General features: G+C 42.0%; 1 protein-coding gene across 5 annotated transcripts in view; it reads right to left on the minus strand.

Annotated features, from left to right (window-relative positions):
- c35h15orf39 (chromosome 35 C15orf39 homolog) overlaps positions 1–27,850 on the minus strand; it is a 125,352-nt gene that overhangs the window by 50,123 nt on the left and 47,379 nt on the right. The window contains exon 4 of one of the 5 annotated variants that reach the window (XM_068015416.1): positions 13,388–13,509. The exons of 3 other annotated variants lie outside the window; for them this stretch is intronic. The gene's annotated coding sequence lies outside the window, so the exon portion shown is untranslated. Of the gene's footprint in view, positions 1–308; positions 553–13,387; positions 13,510–27,850 lie in introns of those variants that run through there. One more of the 5 variants, XM_068015417.1, reaches the window with a different exon arrangement.

The raw sequence follows: 27,850 nt of genomic DNA on the forward strand, positions 1-27,850 counted from the left end.
GTGCTCTTGCTACATTTAAAAAAAATGCAAGTTAACAAGCAGTTCTAGAAAAGTGTATGCAAAGTTGCATTGAGTCACTTGCATACCATAGGAGCCGGTTATAGAGAGAGAGAGAAACTGGGATCTATGCAGGGCTAAAGGAAACCCAGAGACCAAACCCATTGAAAGCGCGAGACGGCGTCCCAACGCGCGCTGAGGACGCGTCACCAGTCCGGCCCCTCCCCCAAACCCCCCACACACAATCCCGACCTCCCACCCCTCCCCCCACACCCTCAGTGTGGGCGCGCAGCACTGCAGCGCCAACTTACCTGCCGGCTTCGCTCCTTGATGTCCATCCAATACGATAAATCCAAACGAGTGAAATTAGAGATATTTTTCTCTCCAACAGATCCAATACCGGTTGCTTAGTCTCCAAATCTCTTTAAAGGCGCTGGATTCTTTTTTTTTTGCTCCGACACAAATACACACACAAACAGAAAAGAAGGAGGCATTGCGGCACCTTCCACTTTTTGAAATCGCCTGCAACTACCGCCGCCTCCTCCGCTCGGGGGGGGGGGGGGGGGAGGAGGAGGAACCGGTCACGTGCGCCAATGACGTAGGCCGGCTATTGTCCCCTTTCTGAGAAGAATGGGCGCCGCGGGCGGGGGTGTGGGGGAAGGAACGGCGCGGTGGGAAGGGGGCGGGGCGTGAGGGAAAGGGGCGGGGCGAGAGGGGAAGGGGGCGGTCGCAGGGGCAAGGTGGGCGTCGCTCGCGGCTGCTTGTCACGTGGGCGCCGGCTCGCTATAAAAGGCACTAACGGTCGGCGTGCTTGGTTCAGTTGAGCATAGTAGCTGGACGTTTGAAGTGGTCGATACGCGTGTGATGTTCCCTTGCAATGTTTGTATTTTTTGGTGCTGTTTGGCAATGTAATGTTTGCAGATTTTTATGAATAAACTATATTTTGGGAAAAAAAAAGATACGCCTGTTAGCCGAGAGACCTTAAAAGTTTTTTTAAAAAAGCAGCTAATGAAAGAGGAAGTAGAAAAGGCGCTGTCTCCTGTTAGCAACACCTTGAACCGGGTGACCCGAGTGTTGCATGAAACTCTTGAATTCTTTCATTCATTTCCTCCACCCTCGTTTCCTTCCTCTTTTCGTACATTACAACGTTGACCACAGCCTCAACAACACTTCATTGGCTGAAAAAGTGCTTTATGACATCCTGAAGTTGTGAAAGGTGCTGTCGAAATACAAGTCTTTCCTTTTCTTCACTTGCCCATGTCCTTCCTTTCATCCCGCCTTTGCTTTCATCCTGCCCTCTGCATTTTAGAGTCATACAGCACAGAAACAGGCCCTTCGGCCCATTGTGTCTGTGCCGGCCATCGAGCACCTAACTATTCTCATTCCATTTTCCTGAACTTGGCCCGTAGCCTTGTATGCTATGGCGTTTCAAGTGCTCATCTAAATACTTCTTAAATGTTGTGAAGGTTCCTGCCTCTACCACCTCTTCATGCAGTACGTTCCTAGCTAACCTACCAAGCCCCTCATAATTTTGTATATGTCAAACATATCTACCCCCCCCCCCCCACCACCACCACCACTGCCCTCAGCCTTCTCTGCTCTAAGGAAAACAACACTAGCCTTTTCAGTCTCTCTTCATAGCTGAAATGCTCCAGCCCAGGCAACATCCTGGTGAATCTCCTCTGCACCCTCTCCAGCGCAAACACATCCTTCCTAAAGTGTGGTGCCCAGAACTGTACACAGTACTCCAGCTGTGGTCTAACTAGCATTTTATACAACTCCATCATAACCTCCCTGCTCTTATATTCTATGCCTTGGCTAATAAAGGTAAGTATCCCGTATGCCTTCCTAGCCACCTTATCTACCTGCGGGACAGCCTTCAGTGATCTATGGACAAGTAGACCAAGGTCCCTCTGACCCTCTGTACTTCCTAGGGTCCTACCATCCATTGTATATTCCCTTGCCTTGTTTTGCTCCCAAAATGAATCCTCACACTTCTCAGGATTAAATTCCATTTGCCACTGCTCTGCCCATCTTACCAGCCCATCAAAATCATCCTGTAATCTAAGGCTTTCCTCCTCACTATTTGCGACACAACCAATTTTTGGGTCATCTGCGAACTTACTGATCATACTTCCAATATTCAGCTAAATCATAATGTACACTACAAACGGCAAGGGTCCCAGGACCGATTCCTGTGGTACACCACTGGTCATTTTCTGCATCTTCCCCTCAGCTCTCGTCTTTTTAAGGGGAGTCTACACTAACTTGCTTAGTTTAATATTTTCATTCCCAATGTGCTACATACACTGTGGAAAGTGTTACTTTTGCGCTGAAATGAATGGTTAATGCCTGTAAACAGGAGTATATAGCTGGCTATCAGTGCTATTTGCATTGCATCCCACAGCCATTACTGCTGCTGTTTCATTGTTGAAGTGCGCTTGGCTTTTAAGTATAGGGATAATCTATTGAAGGGTAATTTCCAATTTGCTCTCCACGTGCTCACTTGCACAGGGCCCATGTTGAGATTGAAGTTGGCCTCAGTCGGTTAAAGTGCCCCAATTTGGTTTGATTGGCAACACTATTGCCTGAGTCAGATTGTGGTGTTTACACTTCATATTAGAAGCCGAGACTGAATGCTATTGTTGGGGTGCTGTTAATAAGAGCCCCTGTTGAAATTAACATGAGCCAATGGTAGTATTTGAAAAGCAGAGAATTCTCTGCATGCCTGTTTTAACCAATTTGTTAATGGACTTGATGGGCTGAATGGCCTCCTGTACTGTGAATGACTCTGTGACGCTATCTATATAATAGTCTTGACATGGCAAAATAATGCAGCAATCACCTAACAAGTGTCATTGGAGAATTAAACCACTTAATACAGTGGTCTACAACAACAAATTGTTATGGTTGGAAAAAAATCTAGTGGCACAAAATGTAATGTAATTGAATTAACTATTTCTGTTTAAACTTTGAATTGAATTGTTAATTGTCTTGTTTACTTTGAACCAACAGCCATGACATACAGTAAGTCATTTGTACAATTTGGGGAGTTTTAATATAAATTTCTTGTTCTCAGCACTTTTGGCATTGGACCTTGTCCCCTGCAATGTAGCTTTTTGATACTATGCCCTCAGTGCATGTGTGTATGTCCTTGTAGATAGCATGTGACCTATAAGATTAACAATTATTTGCTATCATGTGCTATGTTATCCATCTGGCACAGTATCAAACTCTGGATAAGATGTTTACATAGTTAAAGTAGCTAATGCATTTATTGACTAGCACACAATAAAAATGAGAAAGATTTGCCAATTATTAAAGATACTGTGTAACACAAATCTGACAACCAATGTCCTGTAGAAGTGATTAGCCTTTCATTTGACTTTTGAAAAAAATTGACCATTTGGTTAAAGTTCTGATATGCAGAATGCCAGTTGTTATACAGAATAAATGGCACCTTTCCACTGCAGAATGACTCCTCAAAATAAGCTGCATAAGATCACACTCAAATAAAGAATGATGTTGGGTGATGTTACGAGAGTGTTTCTATTTTTTGTAAAATATGTTTTTAAGGACTTATAGTTGAATTATTGGCATTGATTCATCTAGAAACTTGAAGAGATTTTTTAAATGTCACCAAAAGGTTCCTGGACTTGGCTTGTAAACAAGCCCTTACTGGAAGGCACCTATTTTCAGATAAAATACCAGCAGGAAGCTTGTTGTTTTGACTTGAAGATGTTTACAGAGAAGTGACAGGTCAAGACTTATAAAAGTTAGGAGGCTTGGCCCTTGTGACATTGTTTATGGTTTCGCTTTGGACAGTGAGTTGGTATCTGGAAAATGGTTTTAAAAAGACAGTTGGAGTGTAAACTGCTTGGAAGACAGTTGGTTTTTGCCTGCCAAGGAAACCCAGCTCATCTCTTTTTCTCTCTTGGAAAGAAACTCTACAGATTCAGTGTGTCAGTTTCCTCTTTCCTCCTGTATTTGAAGAAACCCCATGTATCGAAAGTATGGGAACTGAAACCCCTGTTGCCGCATTTCTGCTATAAGGCCTATCTGAATCCTCTGTTGCTGCATTTCTTGGAAAGCCTACCCAAACTGATCTTCAACATCGCCTGGAAAGAACTATTCTAGGAAGATCCTAGTGACAGCTGTCTATACGCATTTGCGACACCAAACCAAAACAAAGGACATATTTCCACATCTCTTTTTTTTTCTGCAAGAATGAACAAGTATTCAGCCTAAGTATTGTTGTCTTTTTTTTGTAACAGCGCTCTAAAGCAAAATTCCCTTTTATTTTTCCAGTTAACCGGTGTAAGTATGTGTGTGTGTGAGGGGCTAAGGTAAAAAAGGGAACTTTTATATTTCAGTCTGTGTGATTGTGCTTTACTCCATTACTAGTTAAGATTTGTTTTATAATAAACTGATAATTTTGTTGTTTATTAAAGAAACCTAGATGGTGTGTTTTATTCTGGGAAAAATAGAGTCTATGATTGACCGTCTGGTTAAGTGGGAAAATTTAAATATGTGGTGAAGTGGGACTAGTAACAGCGATTAGACAAAAAAGGTCAAACTCAAATTTTAAAGCAGATTAGGCAGTACTTAAAAAATATTAACATACAAACAACCTGAAGATATAGAATCATTGAATTATACAGCACAGAAGGAGGCCATTCAACCCATCATGCCCATGGCAGATGTTTGAAAGAGCTTTCCAATTTATCCCACTTTCCTGCTCTTTCCCCATAGCCTGGCAAATGTTTCCCCTATAAGTATTTATCCAATTCTCTTTTGAAAGTTGCTATTGAATCTGCTTCCACCACTCTTTTAGGCAGCGCATTCCAAATGATATTACTTTCCACAATGTCTTAGTAAGTGTATTCAATAAGTATCCATGCCAGATAAATTGTCAAGGTCTTGGAGTTTGCTGATGTCAGCAGGCTGAAGTATTAGTACTACAATTGACTTCATGGTCATTGGGGTTAGGGAGTGCACAGCTGACTAAGGTTGCAGCTCCTGATATGTATGTAGACCAAGTCAGACCCTAACCATAATTTGCCAAAGGTTTGCATGGATATTAAATATTTTGAAAGGGTATTGGAGGGTGCCTTGTTAGCTGTGGAATTGAACTCCAGCAGGAAATCAATGCCTTCAGGAATAAAGAGATCTTATACAGGCCTGGAAGTGCACAAGAATTACTACCTTACAATTAGCAGACAGTGCTTTTAGCATTGGCATTGTGACAAATGGATTCCAATGGTTAGCAAACCATTCTTTTTAAGACCTTAAACCAATGTTTTTGCACCCAACTAGCACTTCAAACCATAACCTTGTTGAAACAGTTCAAAGAACTGTGCTGGTTGCCATTTTAGATGCATTTGAAGCATACACCAGCTCATTAATCCATGTGAAATGGATTATAATCCTAACTCCTTTTTGGGGCTATCCCAGATCAGGTGTAGGTCTCAAATAATCATTCGCCACTTAAGGTTGACAAAGACAGATCTCACAAACACTTGAAAAGGTTGGGAGAACTGATCTAACTCTCCCTAAGGGGAGCTGAGAATATTCCCCTCCTCCAGATAGCCTTTTTAACAAGTTTTAGCCAGATTATAACAACCTGGATGTTATGAGGGTTCGGGCATCTCTTCAGTAATGTACCTCCCCAGCAAAGTGTGTACGGAGACGGGTTCTCGAGTTAGTGATGCAGAAGACTATGTGAGACAATATATATATTATTAAAGAATTGAACATGCGATTCACAATTGATGGGGCTGTCAATCGTAACATTAATAGCTCTAGGAAAAGAAAGAAAATATAATCTTGTTTCTAGTAGAGGATCCAATTTTTAAATCTAAATATTGATACAGTAAAATATTTAAGATATCCATCAGCATTTAAAGTAACACACCTTAAATCTCTGAGCAGAAGGCTACAGAATTCAGCAAGGCAGCTCTGTCCCTGTTAAGGGGAGAACTATCATTGCCTTACCCCAATAGTTGTACGTTTATCATGAAACATATTGAAGCGTGTCCAATGAATGTACTGTTTCTAAGCTGCATACCTAATTATTTTACTTATGGGGGTGTTACCTCTTTTGCAAGAAGGTTTGTCCCGCTTATTCCCCAAATAAGGCTGTATAACTGTTAATTTCTACCTTTTTTAGTTTCTAAGAGAAGCTGAGCCAACAGGAAGCTGGGAGTGCAAATGCTGGTCAACTTCCCTAGTTGCCCAACTCCGTTTCCTGGGTTCAGCTAACAGTGATTTAGATCCATCTGCAGAAACCATGTCATCAATTGTTACACTGTGGTAGCTTTTGTGATTGTTTATAAAACCTGTGTTATCTGGGTCTTACAGTGTGATGAGGTTCATGACTCCTAGGAGTGAGTTCCTCTTATCAGGAGTTTCCTTTATGCTCCAGGATGAAGCAAGTCCTTCACCACAGAAGCAAGTACAACACAACCAAGCTTGGGCTTGGACTGATAAGTGGCAAGTAACATTTGCGCCACACAAGCACCAGGCAATGATAATCTCCAATAAGAGAGAATCTAACCATCTCCCCTTGACATTCAATGGCATTATGATTGCTGAATCCCCCACTATCAACACCTTGGGGTTACCATTGACCAGAAACTAAACTGGAGTAGCCACATAAAAACTGTGGCTACAACAGCAGGTCAGAGGCTTGGAATTCTGCGGCGAGTAACCCACTTCCTGACTCCCCAAAGCCTATCCACCATCTACAAGGCACAAATCAGGAGTGTGCTGGAATACTCTCCACTTTCCTGGATAAGTGTGACTCCAACAATACTCAAGAAGCTTGACACCATCCAGGACAAAGCAGCTCACTTGATCGACACCCCATTCACCACCGACGCACAGTAGCAGCAGTGTATATCATATACAGGCTGCACTGCAGCAACTCACCACCCCTTCAACAGCACCTTCCAAACCCGTGACCTTTTCCACCTAGAAGAACAAGTGCAGCAAACGCATGGGAACACCGCCACCTGCAAGTTCCCCTCCAAGTCACACATCATCCTGACTGCTGCATCAAAATCCTGGAACTCCCTCCCTAACAGCACTGTGGGTATACCTGCACCAGATGGACTGCAGCTGTTCAAGAAGGCAGCTCACCACCACCTTCCCAAGGGCAATTAGGGATTGGCAACAAATGCTGGCTTTGCCAGTGACGCCCACATTTTAAGAAGTGTAGGTGAAGCTAAAAACAAATTATTTTTTTCTTTTCAAAAATCATCACCCAAATCATACAAAACACTAATCAATTTAAATGAGAATGTTATTTACACTAGTTCTGATGAAAGGTCATTGACCTGAAATGTTAACTGTTTCTCTCTCCACAAATGCTGTCTGATCTGCTGAGCATTTCCACCATTTTCTGTGTTCATTTTATGTTATTTACACTGTTGTCTATGCCCTCTAGTTCCTGCGGTGTCCACCTTCTGATTCTTTTTACCTGTTGAATGGTCTTTTGCATTTGAGTCCAAGTTGGATGACATTAAATGTATACAGGAATCCACAATATTGTACTTCAATAACAGATATGTTTGGGTATCCAATTTCCTGTGACAAGCATATAAACCTGCATCTGCTGTGTCCTTTCTCTACCAGTTTCTGTCATAGATAATTGAAGGGACACCTTGTGTGTCTTTGAACAGACACAGTAGGAAGAATATGGCGGACAGTTAGTAATCCTTGTGAAGTTCTTTGAAGCCAAGCCTTCTGCATATTCGAAATTAAATAGAGGTGCAAGTCATATTGAGTGTATAACATAGGAGCAATTAGATATGAGTGGGGTGTCCATTTGATCTTCACTAGCATCCAAAGTATAAGGAAATTAGATACTTAATTGGTACTGACAGTAAATAGTTAATCATTTTGAGGATCAAAAGTATCATATTGTGGGGATAAAGGTAAACCAGTGAATCTGATTCTGCTGGTCTTACTGCATTTTTAATAACTATATTCAAAAAAACTAAAATTTTACTACACATATCACCCAATTAAACATCTAAAAACTGTTAGTAAATACTGACTACATTTTAGTGTGTAGGCGAAGACGACACTTGGGTTTGCTTTCCAATAATATCCGTGACTGTATTAACATTGCAGGTTTGCCACCGAAAAGAAGGACTTGTGTTTAGATAGCGCCTTTCATTCTAATGTAGGAAACACAGCAGCCAGTTTATGCACAAGCAGCAATGTGATAATGACCAGATAATCAGCTTTAGTGATTTTGATTGAGGGATAAATATTGGCCAAGACACCAGAAGAGCTCCCCTGCTTTTCTTCAAAGTAGTCTTCTTGGCATTTCTTCGTGGACGAAGATTTTGGGAAGGTTGTACTCATCGATTTGCAGGCCCGCTGGTGGCGAGCCAGGTCTGTCTGTGACCGGCAGATTCTCCCACAGCAAGTACAAGTGAAGGTGTAGTCGCTGCTGGGGGCAAATGAATCTATCCTTCTCCTCCTTTTCTCTTTCGCGCTGGTTCTTCACTCAGTCTCAAAGGTGTCTGTAGCTCTCCTGATGTAGCATCACAATCTAAGGCCTGCGCTTCCCGCTGGTGATGGTCGATGTGGTACACAGAGAGGGACTTCTTCAGGGAGTCCTTGTAACGTTTGCGTAGGGCCCCTCTGTTCCTTTTATCAGTGGTCAGCTCTCCATACAACAAGATCTTGGGCAGGCGACTGTCGTCCATCCAGGCAACATGACCCGCCCAATGCAGTTGGCTTTGCAGGAGGATGACCTCGATGCTGGTGTTATGGGCTGTTCCCAGGACTTCAATGTTTGTGATGCAGCCCTGCCAGCAGATCTTGAGGATGCTGCACAGGGAGCGCTGATGGAAGCGCTCTAGAAGGCGTACATGATGGTAGTATAGGACCCATGACTCAGCGCCATACAGAAGAGGAGTGAGGACTGCGGCTTTGTACACTTCTGAGTTTGGCCTGTGCTCTGAGGCTGTGGTTGCCCCAGACTCGTTTGTAGAGTCTGCTGAATGTTCTGTGTGCTTTTGAAAGCCTATAGTCCACTTCCTTATCTATGGTGGCATCAAATGAGATGACGTTCCCCAGATATGTAAATTGCTTGACGGCATTCAGCTTAGTTCCCTCGTTGACCATGCTCGGTGGTCTATATTCTTCTTGGGGTATCAAGCAACCTTCTGGACTAGACTGGAACACCCTGATCTCACTGCTGATTCCACTCCAGAATAACTCTGGGATCACATCAAAGCTGTAGTCCTGGATACTTCCAATGAGGTCATCGGACCCAGCACCAAGAAGAATAGGGACTGGTTTGATGATGACAAGGAAATTCAAGATCTGCTAAAAATAAAAAGGTCAGCTCAGCCAAGAGCATGCAGCACCCTACAGTGTAAACTGAGGAACATCCAAAATGACTGGTGGATCACACTTGCGGAAAAACTCAACTGTACACTGATACTGGTGAATGAGAAGTTTCTTCAAAGTAGTATCATAGGATCTTTTACATCCACCTGAGAGGGCCTCAGTTTAATGTCTCACTCAAACAGTAGCACCTCCAACAGTGCAGCTCTCCCTCAGTACTACACAGGGGTCTCAGTCTTTCACTTTGTGCTTAAATCCTAGAGTGTGATTTGAACCCACAACTTTCCTGACTCAGGCGAGTATGCTACCAACTGAGCCATAGCTAACAGTAGTAAGCTGCTCACTTTAATGTAAGGAACCAGGTGCCCTGCATGTACTGCCACCCTTGACAGTAAGAAAATAAAACTTGGTATTGGAGGCTTTGCACCAACTGCACAATGCAGAAGCTGACACTATCTGAAGAGAATACAGTACACCCAAATACACTTGCACTACAACTTGATGCTGTCATTATTTCAGTTTTACTGGGCTAAGTGCTCAATCTGAACATAAAGGCCAGTAAATTGGTTTCTATCACTGGCCTAGATTTTGGCGAAGGTAAGCTAGCCAGGTATACGAACAAACGTACATACGAGTTAGGAGCAAAAGTAGGCCACTTGAGCCTGCTCCGCCATTCAATAAGTTCACGGCTGAACATATTACTCCACATTCCCGCCTGCTCCCGATAACCTTTCACCCCCTTGCTTAAAGTTGGAAATGGTGACTGAGTGTGATATGTGTCCCATTTTGGTGCTGTGGAATCTGGTTATAATGTTAAAAGGGTGATTTCCATATGACAGGTTTTAAACTTCTCTGTTCCAAAGATCCCCTGGAACTGGTTGCATATTCCTGGGAATCCCCTGCAAATATGAACGTGCGCCTGGAGACCCCATATCCCACCTTCCGAAGGATATTAGCTACTCCAAGGAAAATGGTGTTATCACCGGAGAAAACATTTTTGGTTATTATTCAATGATAGAAATAATACATCAACAAATATAGAAATCTTATATAAATGTTGTGTAAATGGACTTCAAGAAGGCATTTGATTAGGTTCCACACTAGAGATTACTCACAAAAATGAGAATGCAGAAAAGTGGAGGTGCATGTGGCAAATGATTCAGCAGATTGTTTTACACAAATGAATTGAAAACTACCAGCAAATGTGACTATCTTATGGTCATTGAAATTACCAGTTGATCAAAAACAATACCTTCCTCCCTCTAAAACATTTGGTTTTTCAATTGAATGCCAGCAGCCTGGGATAAGAAGTACAAACTGCATATAAATTCTAAGGCTGTAGTGGAAAACCCTTTTTACAATAAAGGTTACTTTGCAGATAACATGACGTTAACATAAAAGCCATTTACAAATAATTCGGCATTGATCATTTACACAATGCTTCAGACCTCACTTCTCATAGGTGTTAAGAGACAGTAAATGCCCTTTTGTCCAAGGCAGTTTCTGTGAACAATGACTCCTCAGTCTGAATCCTGGCTAGACAAAGACCCCCTCAAGGCCATTGGATAAAGACATATTATCTGGGACACAGCAGGAAATTGGCAGACTGATCTCTGCTCAGTTAACTAATTTAGAGACAATAGTCTCTTGGCTAGGCAGAGGAATGTTAGGAATGTTATCCTTCATATTGATCCAGTGACCCTCTTTCTCCCTCCCTTCAAATTCACAAGGCTGCCAGACATGCACGTATGCAGATGCAGACTGAAGATTGCAACAGGCAACACGTGGATGAATAACATGCTGAGCCTCACCTCATTGGCTTTTAAATGAAGAGCACACACTTATCTGAAGCCAAATGTTTTTGTTCCAAATTATGACCTGTTGCCTTTAGGAGAGGAGGAACAAGTTCAGGTGGATGTAAAAGATTCCATGGTACTAGCTAAAGAAGAGCAGAGGAGATCTCATGCTATAAAAACAAGAAATGCTGGAACCACTCAGCAGGTCTGGCAGCATCTATGGAAAGAGAAGCAGAGTTAACGTTTCGGGTCAGTGACCCTTCTTCGGAACGAGCAAATATTAGAAATGTCAAAGGTTATAAGCAAGTGAGCCGGGGGTGGGGCAAGAGATAACAAAGGAGAAGGTGAGATCTCATGCTATCCTGACTAACATTTATCCCTCAACCAGCTCCTTCTAAACAGATATATAGGTTATTTATCACATTCTTGTTTGTGGGATCTTGCTGTGTGCAAATTGTCCACTGCATTTGCCTAAACAACGATAGTGACTCAAAAATAATTAATTGGCTATAAAGCACTTTTGGAACATTCTCAAGATGTGGAAGGTGCTATATGAATGTAAGTCCTTTCTTTAATTGGGTGTTTTAAATTGGAGTTAAGGGATGTCACTCAGCTATGTAAGGATATGTTTCTTTTTTCTGGCCCAACTATACCTAATGTAGAAGCACCTGATGCAGACTATGGATATTCACAATGCAAAAGTATCCCATATTCAGCATTGGATTCCCCATCTTGATCAGGTAAAAATACAGATGTTAAAAATGAAAATAATGTTTCTCTATTATGAAGACTGCAAGGAAGCTTTGGCCTTCACTTGGTGGGTTGATGTATAAACATGTTTATTATGAATCATTGTATTATGTTAATTAAAATTAAGTTTATATGGGCAAAAGTTAAATTCCCATGCAAATTCAAATTTGTGTGCCTGCAAAAGAAAAATGTGGGTTGCAATCTAGTGAGATTGTAACAAGGACATCACTGACAGAAAGACAAAATGTTTATATATCAGAGTTTTGGAGAGCAAGCTTGCTTACATGAAGATGTCTATATGGTAAACTTTTGTGCTGATATGGCAAATTACCAAAGAACAAAGAAGGACATTGTATGAATAGGAGTGCAAGCACACAAACATTTACACTCAAAGCGTGTGAAAACACCTGAAAACAATGAACTTCTAAAAAGCAAAGGGTCCTTGAAGATGGCCAACATGAGATAACGAAGAATAACAGACACCAACCGTCTGACATTATGGTGTAGGAGTCAAGATAGAGTGCATAAGAAGGCTCTATTTCCCTTAGTTGAAGGGTCCATAACCAGGAGGCACAGATTTAGAAGTAGGTGGATTTGAGGGGAACTTTTTTCAACAAGAGTTTGGTTGGGATCTGGAACTCACTGCCTGAAAGAGTGGTAGAGACACAAACTCTCATAACATTTAAGAAGTGCATGAATAGGCACTTGAAATATCAACCTACAGATCAAGAACTGGGGAGGTGGTGGTGAATTGGCACTGTCAGTGAGCTAGAAGTCCAGGCTAGTGCACTGGGTACACAAGTTCAAATCCATAACAGCTGCTGTGATTTAAATTCAATTAATTCATAAAAAATCTGCAATTGAAAGCATAGTCTCAGTAATGGTACCATGAAACTATCATTGACATAAAACCCCATCTAGTTCACTAATGCCCTTTAGGGAAAGAAATCTGCTGGCCTACATGTGCCTCCAGCATAGTTGACTGTTAACTGTCCTCTGAAATGGCCTAGCAAGCCATTCAGTTATCAATGGCAATTAGGGATGGGTAACAAATGCCAGTGATGCCCACATCCCATGAAAGAGTTTCTTTAAAAAAGTGGGATTAGGTTGGACGGCTACTAATCAGACATGATGGGCTGAATGGCTTCCTTCTGTGCTGCAAATTTCTATGATGATCCAGGATCAATAAGTAAGCCAGTCAAACTGCTTGTAATCAAGTGGGTAATAAAAACCTGCAGAAGATATTTCTGTAGTTGGGCCAGAGACAAGCCTAAAGTTAATTGTCTCCTGGAAAACTGCTGGTCCTTCGGTGCCCAAGTGAGCAAAAATCCATATTTTGTAATGTAAGCGACTCCATCTGTCCTTGGGTTCAAGCTAATTGGTAATCAGATATTCACCAGCTTGACACTTCCCAATTAAGTAGCTGGGCTATATCAGGTGTCTCATGGATCAGATACGATTTGAAGAAAATAAATTACCTTTGGTGCACTGGTGCTTGTGTACAAATGACATGGGCTCCCTCTGCAACTCGTATTTAATTTACAATAGTGACTTTCTTCATGATTCCTTGTCTGCACAGCACTGCTCATCATTTGCATACCTTCATATAAAGATGAATATACATTGAAGCATTTAGTCAGTTGCATATCCTAGTATTCTTGCCCTTATTAAGCTCGAGTTCCCTTCCCTTGGTTAGCAGAATTTAAGTAGAATGAGAAACTGACTTGCCAGATGTAATAATTAGTGCTTTAAATTACACAGTCTGGCTTCCTCATTGTAATGCCCGATCCCTGCCTATTTTTTATTTTGTAATGGGGCTTTTGCTACCTCCAGAAAGCATCGACCAGTTTCTGGATGGATGTTCTATTGCCATTTATGTGATTATTTCCATAATTTCCCTCATAATGTTTTTTGCTGTTTCCTTTACCTGCCCACAAAACCTGTCGCCGGGCAGAAAATGAAAATGAAAAACACATTTTATTTAGAAGTAACACTTTTTCGGAAGCTTCAGGTAATTTTTAGTGAGCAACGTTAGTTGTGACTCTATTCACATTATTACCAGCATGGTTGTTGAATAGCTACATAACCATGTGGTAAATGAATCTGAGGAGCTGGAGAATGTACATCTGTGGATTTTTAAAGAGGAAATTGTTGGCACTAATTTTCCAGAAAGTCTTGATTTGTTCAAATGCAAATGATATAGCTTTTTTCCCAAAAATAATAATTTGGGGTACAATATATGGGTAATTTGAGACATGACATGTGGTAAGTGTAGCATACTTGGAAGGAACAGGTGAGATTGGACCAATAGTTCCCAAAGCTTTCTACCAACGGTTTGTTTTCTTCTCACCTCATGGGCTTGGTTTTTAGCCTCCACTGGAACCGGGATCGGAGGTAGGCGCCAACATGGCTCATTTAGGGCCACTTAAGGCCAATTAAAGGAGGTCGACTGAGATTTTTCCAGTCAGCCTCCAGGTTTCTGCAGAGAGGGGAGGCGGTTTAGGTGCCTGGAGGCAGCTTTCCGGTGCCAGACTGTGGATCCAGCACTCTAGGCAGGCCTAGAGTCCTTCCCTGCTTGCCTGGGTTCTGTAGCAGCCACAGGCCACCCTGTAGAGGGATTCGTCCCCTTCCCCCCAAACAACCCACAGAAGAGGACCTGCTGCAAAACCCACTGTTTAATTTAAACCTGAAAACAAGTTGGAGAGCGGGCACCTCCATTTTGAAGCGCTCTCTCCCTTAATTACCTGCCATCACTGCCTGTTGCCCCTTTCAAGCTGGAAGGCCTCTTATTGGCCCTTTGATAGCCCTCCCGCCTTCCTTAATTGGATGGAGAATCTGCCCTCTGGCCATTAATTGCCCGCCTGGGGAAAATCACAATGAGTGACTGTTTCCCATAGTGCAGGCTTCTGACCCCCATTTCAGCCTGATGGTGAGGTTCAGAAGTCCGCAGGGAAGATCCTGCCCTATGTGTCTGTTGTGCACTTATTGATAGAGATTGATTGCCATGATTCCACAACAACTCCATTATTGTTGTGTCATAAGACTACTTGGATGATAGATGGCAAACTCGATAGACCTTGGTTTTTTTTTTGTCTAGCAATTTCTATACTCATATGAGTTGTGGCTATTCTAATGTCGAGCACGAACATAACAGACACAATGTGCTGAATGCTTTCCTTTTTAGTGCTAAAATTTCTGAAGTCTTTTAACAGCTTGCAGCAAAACAAGTGAGCTATTGAATCTGGGAAGTCTTGCATTAATCATCATTTTCTCAGGGCGGCCCTTTGTTATGGGACGGTCCGACTTCAAGATGGGCTCCCTGGGCTTGGCTGTGCAGGCTTATGTTACAACTTTCAAATTGCAAAGCAACTTTTTCATTGAAACATACAAAACACAGGGGCACATGTCAATTGCCAACTTTGCTGAATCCACTGACTCAAAATATATAATAGTTGTGAACTGTCCAGAACTCTAACTAGACACTAACTCAGACCAGCTCTCAGGGCCAATAATTAAGCAAACTGTTTTAAAAAGCTGTAGATTGTGCGAACCTTAATTTTTATTAAAATCCCAGTGCAGTGGCGGGGGGCGGGAGGGGGGGTGGGGGCTGGTGGGGAAAGAGTGGGGCTCATAGTTGACTTGCATTTTCTTTCTTTGAAAAGGTAAATTGCTTTAGAACCATCATGAGGAGCTCTATCAACAAGATTGCAAATAATGACACTGTACAGTATGATTTGAAAATGGACATGATATTTTTAGTTTTCTTGTTCAGAAGAGTGACCTCCATGTGAGCCAATGAGAGACTAATGTCAAACCTTCCGTGAGCACTCCTCTGATTTTATGCTGTCCTTCCTCTCCGTGCTCCTGCAAATCTATTGGAGACCAATTTAAGAAGATAGATACCCTGTTTTCTGTACTTCTGGAACATCAACATCTCACAGCAACAAGTTCCATTGAAATTCATTATCATACCATTTAGCTAACCACAGCGGTGTCTGTTAGAGGCGCTCTCATCTCTGCTTCAGAATGGCTGGGGGCTTAAGTCCCACTCTGGGACTTAAGCACAACTGAGCACAAAAATCAAGACACTCCAGTGTGACACTGAGGAAGTACTGCACTGATGGTGCTCACTTTCAGGTGAGATGTTTGCCCCCTCAGGCGGATGTAGAAGATCTTATGGCATTATTTTGAAGAAGAGCAGGGGAGTTCTCCCCCCTTTGTTCTGGCCAATATTCATCCCTCAATCAACATCACAAAAACAGATTGTCTGGTTATTATCTGTTTGTGGGAGCTTGCTGTGTGCAAATTGGCTGTTGCGTATCCTACCTTTCAACAGCGATTGCATTTCAAAAGTACTTCATTGTCTGGAAAGCATTTTGGGACATCCTGAGGCCATGAAAGTAGGTATATAAATGTCTTCTTTCTTTAGTAGCTACATCTTAGCCCCATGTTCCTGGTCTGCTGCTGGGGGATAGGCCTGCTCCTTGCCAAAAGAGCTATTTGTTGGTACAGAAGTGTTACTCTGGCAGCCTGGCTCTCTTCTACAGCACCGGCTATGCCTGAGCAGGTTTGTAGAGGGAGCATGCAGTGTCCAGCAGTGCATTAAAGGCCTTCCGTGACCAGTAGGCACAGCAGGGTACGGAATGTATTGTAGATGCCAACGGCATCATTATAATTTAATTGGTGTGCTTCTTGTTCTGTTGATTGCAATCATATTTAATTGGATATTTCTTGTTTAGTTATTATGTTAATGATGCCCTACAAGGACAGTTGCCATATCCATTTGTTGACATGGGGGCGGGCGGGATATGTAATGTCACTCTTACAGGTCAATCAAAAAATACATAACCTGGTTATGACTAGGCAAGGTAGTACATTGACAATTTCCTACTGTTGGGGACAACTAGTTAGACAAGACTTAAATGTTGGTTATTAGATACTGTTGATTGTATGAGTAAAGACAAGGGTTGATTGTGAGGAATTACTGATTATACAAGATGATTGTCAATTATCAGTGGATTCTTGTCATTTGTTGGAACTAGAAGAATTAGACCTGGTGATGACACATCGGTCATAAGACTGCATGGGCAGCCGATTAAACAGAAGTATTAAAGGTATAACAATGTCCTTCTGTTTTGTGTACAAGGCCAGGCTTATGAAGTCATAAAATCAGACAGATGGAACAGAACAACCACAAGAAGGAAGCCACAAATGCGAACAACCACCATAGCAAAAGAACGTCCAAGCGGGGAGAATGGAAGAACTGCAGCACAGCCAAGGGAAGCAGGAAAGAGCAGCAAAACAACCAACCTGTTATTGTAATAATGTGATGAAACATAGGTATTGTAGGCTTAATTAAGGAGAATTTAGATATAGTTAATATATTATACCTTTTAGAATTAAAGATTTAATAAATGGTCAGTTTTAAAGACTCACTGAAATTCCCTTTTAAGAGTGCAGAGTTAAAAAGTTTCAAGGTCCTTCAAGGTCCCTGTTACAATAGAATGTGAACCAGAAACACCTTTTCAGTTGGAAAATCCATTTCAGCGTTTCTGTTGCAAGGGACTTGGAAGATAAACACACATTGAAACATCCTGTGTGACATCAGTAAGAGGACGCTATAAACTTAATTAGTTGATGGTATTGGTAAAAAGTAGACAGATTGACTCAAAAGAAGGGTTAAAGGTACCATAAAAACACAATTATAGATAATAAAATAATAAAATGGAATGGTACTTACGAAAACAGATGCCAAGTAAACACAATTATAAACATTTTGAACAGATAAAGCCTCACAACTTCAAGAGTAGGGGAATTCCAGCAAAAACATTTTGCAGGGGTGGTAGCTAATGATATTACCATATATGGATCTTAAAAGCAGGAAAAACACACACAGAAAGGTAACACGTATGCCAAAAGGTCAGATGATGGTTTAGAAACAGTATGAACATGAGGGTTTTTGAAGCAAAAGACTAGAAGTATTGAATTCCTCATCAATGCTTTTCAACCACTGGCTTACTCGGGGAATTTAAGATAAAAGTTTACTTTAAATTTTAATGAATATTCTAAGATGTTTTTGCTGGAATTCCCCTGCTTTTGAAGTTGTGAGGCTTTATCTGGTCAAAATGTTTATAATTGTGTTTACTTGGCATCTGTTTTTGTAAGTACCATTCCATTTTATTATTTTATTATCTATAATTGTGTTGTAACAATATCAAGGTTGAACTTTTGGATTCTATTTTAGGAATAAGATTATATGTTACATCTCTTAGTAATATTTGATATTGTGATATACTTATCCACTTAAAGTGTATTGCATGTTCAATTCTTTAATATATACATAAAAGTTAATAAATTGTCTCATGTGGCATTCTGTATACAACTACAAGAATCCCCTCTCTGTGTATCTTTAAGTAGAGAGATACATATTGAAGAGAGTTTCCTAGACCCTTATAATATCTGGGATATTTATGACTTAGCCATAATTATTTTAAAAAATAGGCTCTCTGAAAGATCGTAATATTCTGTTAGTTTTCTTTCTTTGAAGGAAAACTAGTTCAATTCTTTAGACCCAAATAAGTGTTTATAAGAATTTGTCTGGTTTGAACTTAATTAAAGGAGATTCACAGGGATGTATGTCTGATTTGGTATAGTCCCTATAAGGGGTTAAAGTCATAAATCACTTCAATAAGTCTGGTAGAATACTTCCCTGTTGATTAATCTATGATCGTGCTTATTGAATATAAATAATTACTTTGTTTTGGTTTCCTCTGTTCTCAAGGACCCCTCCTCTCCCCACCCCACCACTCTTCCCCCTACTTCCCTCCTCCATCCTCAGTCTTCAGCCAGTAGTAGGTATTTACAAGGGCTATTCAAAAAGGTTTTGTTTTTTAACAATACATGGAACACTTGCCCTTGTTGCTTCTGTCAAATCCTATTTATTTTGTTTATTTAATTTTCACCGATCCTTCAGGTAGCAGCACATTTGAAAGGAAAACTACAGCTGTGCACCGGGACATTCAAATTAACAAAAATAAAATACAAGCAAAGTAAAAATGGCAGTGATTCAAAACAATTATGTTCCGCAGTTCTGGCAGGATAACATAATTGGATAGGGATATTTAGATTACTTTTCAAGGAAGTGTAGCCATTATACTCTTAAGCCATTATACAATAGCTGATTCGCAGTTCAATGCTTTGGAGATTCTTCGGCACAGTTCCTGCTTTACCGGTGTGTTACTTAAGAAAAGTGTGGTTGAAGTGTAGGATACTTTACGTTGGTGTGTTCCATACGCCTCATAACTATTTGCAGTTCCAAGCTCTGTTTCCCACCCCCGGAGGGAAAATTCAGTCCCTGGTCTTTTAGAATTAGAACATTACAGTGCAGTACAGGCCCTTCGGCCCTCGATGTTGCGCCGACCTGTGAAACCATCTGACCTACACTATTCCATTTTCATCCATATGTCTATCCAATGACCACTTGACCAATGACTAACAAATAAAGCTACAGGGAGTGAGATTTTATAATTGTTCCCGTTATATTAGGTGTCTTATCAAAAAAAATCTTTGCCTTGTTTGCTAATCTGAAATTGGCGGGCTTTTTGAAATTGATTAAATTTCAGTTTCAGTTGCAGTTCAACCAATCAGGGCCCAGCATTTCCCGCCGCCCTTTTCCTTCCCAGAGCTGGTTTCAAACTTGGCTGATGGACGGGGCAGCTTCCAATCACAACACTAGGGTGGTCCCTCTAGTGTCTTAAATAGACAGTCCCTGAGCAGTCTCAACATTTACAGTGTCTTTGTTCCACATCTTCTACCAGAATGGCCAGAACCAAGCAGACAGCGCGCAAATCGACCGGAGGGAAAGCTCCCCGCAAGCAGCCGGCTACCAAAGCGGCCCGCAAGAGCGCTCCAGCCACGGGCGGAGTGAAGAAGCCTCACCTTTACAGACCCGGCACTGTGGCTCTGCGGGAGATCCGCCGCTACCAGAAATCCACCGATTCTATAGTTTTAATAGTCTATAGTTTTAATTTCAAACAAATTTCTCTGCAGCACCTGTGGAAGAGCCTGTCACTCCAGAATTGGCCTTTATAGCCACTCCAGGCGCTGCTTCACAAACCACTGACCACCTCCAGGCGCGTATCCATTGTCTCTCGAGATAAGGAGGCCCAAAAGAAAGAATAGTTTTAATCACTTCACCATTGGCAGCTATGGCTTCAGCTGCCTAGGCCCTAAGCTCCCTAAACCTCTCCTGACTCCATCTCTCTTTCTCTCCTCCTTTAAGTTGCTGCTCAGAACCTACCTCTTTGACCAAGCTTTTGGCCACTTTTTCTGAGTCTTGTTCTGTTGATTTTCAATCATATCTAATTGGATATTTCTTGTTTCGTTATTATGTTAATGGTGCCCTACAAGGACAGTTGCCATATCCATTTGTTGACACAGGGGATATGTAATGTCACTCCTACAGGTCAATCAAAAAAGGCATAACCTGGTTATGACTAGGCAAGGTAGGACATTGACAATATCCTACTGTTGGGAACAACTGATTAGACAAGATTTAAATGTTGATTATTAGAAACTATTGATTGTATGAGTAAATACAAGGGTTAATTGTGAGGAATTACTGATTATACAAGATGATTGTCAATTATCAGTGGACTCTTGACATTCTTTGGAATTAGACCGGGTGATGAACCATCGGTCATGAGACTGCATGGGCAGCCGATTAAGCAGAACTCTCCCATAAAAGCACTATATAAATGCATGTTGTTATATTGAATGGTATCTGTTACACAGAAAAGTATTTACATGGACTATCATATACAATGTGCATTATTTTTAGTTTTGATCCACGTCAGTCTGGAAAAGTTGATCCGAATCACTTACGCAATGAGCAAAATGCAGAGGCAAATAATCTGTCAATGTATTCTTAGTGATGATCTGTGCAGGATGGGGTCCCACCTATCGTTTCACACAGTTGTTGCTAGAGTTAGTAAAATGGTGTTAAAGTGATGGCATAGGACTACTACTCCAGTGAATTTTCCTGTGCATGTCACATTTTGGGATCTCTTGATCAATTTTCTCACGGAAAGAATTTGGAAAAAGAGTCATTTTACATGCTGTGTTTCACAGCCAATTTCAAAAAATCAACAAGGGTCTGAGATTATCAGTAGTTAACCCGCTAATGAGTGAGATTTGAAGTTGTTTCCTCGTAGCCTGTAAATAATAAATAACATGTTAGCTTGCCTTGGTAATCAATTAACACCTCATATGAATGTTCACTGTAAGCTGCGTGGGTCAGCTGCAAGCCACGCGCAAGTCAGCCCCTTTAATTTACTGCACGTGCATGGCCATGCCAAAAGATTTAAAGGGCCGTGCACTTAAATAAATCACCTGCGCACTTCAAAAAAAAAAGAACAAAATTAGAAGGAATGTTGCCTCACACCCATTATGTTGGTGAGTAGCTCATCCCTTGCCCCTGGCAGGAGATCAGGTGGGTCATTCCTTTCAGGCTGTGATTAGCGAGAAATAAAACACTCAAGAGACAGGAAGCTAAGCAGATGCTTTGAATCAGAATGTTGTGAGGCGTTCAGCTAGTAAAAGGTTGAGAGAAATTTGGAGTGCAGGAGAGGATAGTCAGAAATTACCTCATTTGTCAAGAAGGCTGACCCACTGATTGTGGGAAATGTGACATTCTTTATTTTCATAGATTCTTACAGCAGAGAAGGAGCCCGATTGGCCTATTATACCTGTGCCAGCTCTTTAAATGAGCTATCAAATTAGTCCCACTACCCAGCTCCTTCCCCGCAGACCTGCAAATGTTTTGCTTTACTAGTATATATCCAATTCCCTTTTAAAAGTTATACAAAGGACACAAATATCTTGTTCTGGTCACTAGAGAGTAGCACTGTTACATCCCCTAGGTCACATTGCTGTGCAAGGAGATATAGGGCAATATGAGTCAACTCCCAAAGAAGCAAGAAATGCAGAACACTTATGAGAGCGACTGACTCCACCACAACTGAAAAGAAATCTTTATTTATAACAGTGTTGCTGTCTGCAGTGCAGGCTGTAAAAATGAAAACCTTGAATGGTAGTTCTCGGGTCACACAAGAATTTGAGTCTAGAGTGCTGCTAAGTACACAGTTTGAGTCCTTTATGCTGCATAGTGCTGGTAGTAAAAAGGAGAAAATTGGAATGCCATTAGAATGCAGCCACAGTGAGACTTCTCACCTACGTTATTAAGCCACTTGTGTTCCACCGCTTTTTCTAAGAAATTTATAGAATCATAGAAAGTGTCCATTCAGCCCATTGTTTATTTTTGTTCATTTCAGGGTTGTGGGCATCGCTGGCTAGGCCAGCATTTGTTGCCCATCCCTAATTGCCCTTGAGAAGATTGTGGTGAGCCGCCTTCTTGAACCGCTGCAGTCCGTCTGGTGAGGGTACATTCACAGTGCCGTTAGGGTGAAATTTCCAAGATTTTGATCCAGTGACAGTGAAGCAACAGAGATACATTTCCAAGTCAGGATGGTGTGTGGCTTGGAGGGGAACTTGCAGGTGGTGGTGTTCCTGTTGCTGCCCTTGTCCTTCGAGGTGGAAGAGGTCACAGGTTTGGAAGGTGCTGTCGAAGGAAGCGTGGTGAGTTGCTGCAGTGCATCTGATAAATGGTTCACACTGCTGCCACTGTGCGTCAGTGATGGATGGAGTGAATGTTTAAGGTGGTGGATGGGGTGCTGATCAAGCAGGCTACTTTGTCCTGAATGGTGTCAAGTGTTCTGATGTTGTTGGAGCTGCACCAATCCAGGCAAGTGGAGAGTATTCCATCACACTCCTGACTTATGCCCTGTAGATGGTGGGCAGGCATTGGAGAGACAGAAGGTGAGTTACTCGCCACAGTATTCCCAGCCTCTGAGCTGCACTGTAGTGACAGTATTTATGTAGCTGCTCAAGTTCAATTTCTGTTCAATGGTAACCCCCCAGGATGTTGATAGTGGGGGATTCAGCGATAGTAATGCCATTGAATGTCAAGAGGAGATGGTTAGATTCTCTCTTGTTGTACATGGTCAGTGCCTGGCACTTCTGTGGTCCGAATTCCTCAGGGTAGTGTCCTAGACCCAACCATCTTCAGCTGCTTCATCAATGACCTTCCTTCAATCATAAGGTCAGAAGTGGGGATGTTCGCTGATGATTGCACAATGTTCAGCACCATTCATGACTCCTCAGATACTGAAGCAGTCCGTGTAGAAATGCAACAAGACTTGGACAATATCCAGGCTTGGGCTGATAAGTGGCAAGTAACATTCGCGCCACACAAGTGCCAGGCAATGACCATCTCCAATAAGAGAGAATCTAACCATCTCTCCTTGACATTCAATGGCATTACCATTGCTGAATCCCCAATATCAACATCCTAGGGGCTACCATTGACCAGAAACTGAACTGGAGCAGCCATATAAATACCATGGCTACAAGAGCAGGTCAGAGGCTAGGAATCCTGAGGCGAGTAACTCACCTCCTGATTCCCCAAAGCCTGTCCACCATCTACAAGGCACAAGTCAGGAGTGTGATGGAATACTCTCCACTTGCCTGGATGAGTGCAGCTCCAACAACACTCAAGAAGCTTGCCACCATTCAGGACAAACATTGGCACCCCATCTACAAACATTCACTCCCTCCACCACCGACGCACCGTGGCAGCAGTGTGTACCATCTACAAGATGCACTGCAGCAATGCACCAAGGCTCCTTAGACAGCACCTTCCAAACCTGCGACCTCTACCAACTAGAAGGACAAGGGCAGCAAATGCATGGGAAAACCACCACCTGCAAGTTCCCCTCCAAGTCACACACCATCCTGATTTGGAACTATATCACCATTCCTTCACTGTCGCTGGGTCAAAATCCTGGAACTCCCTTCCTAACAGCACTGTGGATGTATCTACCCCACATGGATTGCAGCGGTTCAAGAAGGCGACTCACCACCACCTCCTCAGGGGCAATTAGGAATGGGCAATAAATGCTGGCCTGGCCAGCGATGCCCACATCCCATGAATGAATAAAAAAAAATGTTACTTGCCACTTATCAACCCAAGCCTGAATGTTGTCCATGTCTTGTCGTATATGGATATGGACTGCTTCAGTATCTGAAGAGTTGCGAATGGTACGGAACATTGTGCAATCATCATTGAACATCCTCACTTCTGACCTTTTGATGGAGGGAATGTCATTGATGAAGCAGCTGAAGATGATTGGGCCTAGGACACTACCCCAAGGAATTCCTGTAGCAATGTCCCTGGGCTGAGATGATTGGCCTCCAATAACCACAACCATCTTCCTTTGTGCTAGGTATGACTCCAATCAGTGAAGAGTTCCCCCTGATTCCCATTGACTTCAATTTTGCTCAGGCTCCTTGATGCCACACTTGGTCAAATGCTGCCTTGATATCAAGGGAAATCACTCTCACCTCACCTCTTGGGTTCAACTCTTTTGTCCATGTTTGGACCAAGGCTGTAATGACGTCAGGAACTGAGTGACCCTGGCAGAACCCAAACTGAGCATCAGTGAGCAGCTTATTGCTTTGCAAGTGCTGCATGATAGCACTGTAAATGACACCTCCGGTCACTTAGCTGACGATCGAGAGTAGACAGACGGGGTGGTAATTGGCTGGTTGGATTTGTCCTCATTTTTGTGAACGGGACATACCTGAGCAATTTTCCACATTGCTGGGTAGATGCCAGTGTTGTAGCTGAGCTGGAACAACTTGGCTAGGGGCGTGGCTAGTTCTGCACCACAAGTCTTCAGAACTACAGCTGGGATGTTGTCAGGGACTGTAGCCTTTGCAGTATCCAGCACCTTCAGCCGTTTCTTGATATCATGTGGAGTGAATCAAATTGGCTGAAGATGGTTGCAAATGCTTCAGCTTTTTCTTTTGCACTGATGTGCTGGATTCCTCCATCATTGAGGAGTGGGGTATTTGCGGAGCCTCCTCTTTCAGTTAATTGTTAAATTGTCCACTATCATTCAAGACTGGAAGTGGCAGGACTGCAGAGCTTAGATCTGATCTGTTGGTTGTGGGATCGTTTAGCTCTGTCTATTGCATGCTGCTTCCACTGTTTTTCATGCAACCAGTCTTGGGTTGAATCTTCACCAGGTTGACACCTCATTTTTAGATATGCCTGGTGCTGCTCCTGGCATGCTCTCCTGCACTCTTCATTGAACTAGGGTTGATCCCTTGGCTTGATGGTAATGGTAGAGTGAGGGATATGCAGGGTCGCTGCCAGATCTGTTCTGAATCTATCCCATTTAGCACGGTGGTAGTGCCACACAATATGATGGAAAGTATCCTCAGTGTGAAGATGGGCCTTCATTTTCACAAGGATTGTGAGGTAATCACTCCTACCAATACTCTGGACTGTCCGAGCCACTAAAAGAGTTATCCATTTAGTTCCATATCTCTGTGCTTTCCTGATACCCTCTTTGACTTTTTTTTACCTTATTGTATTGGTACACCATTAGTCACAGCTGTTTTATTAATGAAACCGACATTCTGCTTGATAAAATGCAACCAGATCGGAACCACAGTTCAACTATTGCTTTAATGGTAAACAATCAAACTACTAATTTTATTAGACCTATGACAAAATCTCAAGCTGACAAAATCACACATACTAATTTGATTTAATTAGATTTTATTCATAGGCATATTAAGAAAAGTCAAACACTGAATGCTTCAGTTATTGAAATCCACCAGGAAATGTGACTGTTTATGAAATAAAAGAAAGACTTGCACTTATATAACGCCTTTCACAACCTCAAGTCCTGAAGCACTTCACAGCCAATGAAATACTTTTTGAAGTGTAGTCACTGTTGTAATGTAGGAAACACGGGAGCCAATTTGCACACAGCAAGCTCCCATAAACAACAATGTGATAATGACCAGATAATCTGTTTTAGTGATGTTGATTGAGAGATAAATATTGGCCAGGACACTGTGGAGAATGCCGCTGCTCTTCAAAATAACGTCATGGGATCTTTTACTTGAGAAGCCGGATGGGACCTAGGTTTAAAATCTCATCTGAAAGACAGCATCTCTGGCAGTGTAGCACTCCCTCAGTACTGCGGTGGAGTGTCAGCCTCGATTTTGTGCTCAAGTCTCTGGAGTGGGAAATGAATCTACACTCTTCTGACTCAGAAACGAGTGTGCTGCCAACTGAGTCGCAGCTGATACCCAATCTGTTTATCCCACTTCCTTTTTAGCATCTAAGTCAGAAATGGTCTTTACTCTCTAGTGCTCATTAAATAAGGCCTTATAGAGTCATAGAGAGATACATCTCCAAAACAGGCCCTTCGGCCCAACAAGCCCACGCCGACCATCACCACCCATTTATACTAACCTTACATTAATTGACCACCTCCAGGCGCTTACCCATTGTCTCTCGAGACAAGGAAGCCAAAGAATCAATCACATTAATCCCATTTTCCCTCTCACATCTCCACCTTCCCTCAATTCTAGGGGCAATTTTTACAATGGCCAATTTAACTATTAACCCTCAAGTCTATGGCATGTGGGAGGAAACCGGAGCACCCAAAGGAAACCCACATGGTCACAGGGAGAACTTGCAAACTCCACACAGACAGTACCCAGAACCAAACCTGGGTCACTGGAGCTGTGAGGCTGCGGTGCTAGCCACTGTGCCACTGTGCTGCCCCACAGTATGTTAGTATTGGTATATTCCTGGGTGCAGGAATCCGACTATAATAGGGGATTATAAGGTAAAAAAAGTTATTTTCCTGGGAACTAGTGATTAAAAAATTAAAAAGCAGAGCTTAATCTGCCTGGAAGGGTAGAAGGAACATGTTAAAGGACACCAACATCATGAGGCATGATAATTTTACCTCCTAACACAAAAACACTCCCTGAAAAACAGGAACTCCCTCCTGAAACACATAAACATATTCACTTCAACAATACACGCCTTATAAATAATCACTGTAACTTACCACAACCTAACAACGGATGACATTATTTTCCACAGATGCAGCTAAAACACCTGTCAATTGAATCTGGGAAACTGAGTTATAATCTTAAAACACTATTGTGCAGCTAGGAAATGTAACCTTCACCATTCTGCTAGCTCTAGGGATATTGACCACCATCTGTGCTCACAGCTTCCTGCTGGCTCAGTCTTTCCTTAGAAATTAAATAATGTGGATTTCAACTAGAAATTATTTGAAAGATAGAAGGGTAACAACCTACTTACAAGAGAGGTAACATCCCCATATGTAAAAACAAGTGATGCAGCTTAGAAACAGTATAAATATTGGAACCACACATTAGATCTTTCGAATTGTTGGATTCATTCCAGCTTTTCTCATGGTAAAGTTACCAGCTACTGTGGCGTGGAGAAGATATTTCCCCTTAATTGGGATAGAGATATCTTGCTAAACTCTGTAGCTTTCTACTCGTGGATTTAAGGTAAATGCTGCTTTAAATATTGATGGCTATCTTAAATATTTTACTGTAGCAATATTTAGTTTTAAAGCTTGGATTCTCTACTAGGAAGAAGATTATAACTTCTCACTTTTCCTAAAACTCTCAACATTGCGATTGACTTTCCATCACATGTGGAATGCATGTTCAGTTCTTTAATAAACTTTTACATAATTTAGAAAATACATTGTCTCATATAGTCTTCTGTATCACAAACTCGAGAACCCATCTCTGTACACTCTTCAGTGGAGAGGTACATTATTGAGGAGAGAGGCCCGGACCATTATAATATCTGTGTTGTTATAATCTGGCTAAAACTTGTTAAAAAGGCTATCTGGAAGACAGTAATATCCCCGGCTGGTTCTTTTCCTTTGGCGAGAGTTAGATCAGTTCTTCAAACCCATTCAAGTATCCGTGTGATCTGTCTTTCTCAACCTTAGGAGAGAGTGATCATC

Source organism: Heterodontus francisci, chromosome 35 (assembly GCF_036365525.1).
Source record: "Heterodontus francisci isolate sHetFra1 chromosome 35, sHetFra1.hap1, whole genome shotgun sequence".
NCBI classification, from domain to species: Eukaryota; Metazoa; Chordata; class Chondrichthyes; order Heterodontiformes; family Heterodontidae; genus Heterodontus; species Heterodontus francisci.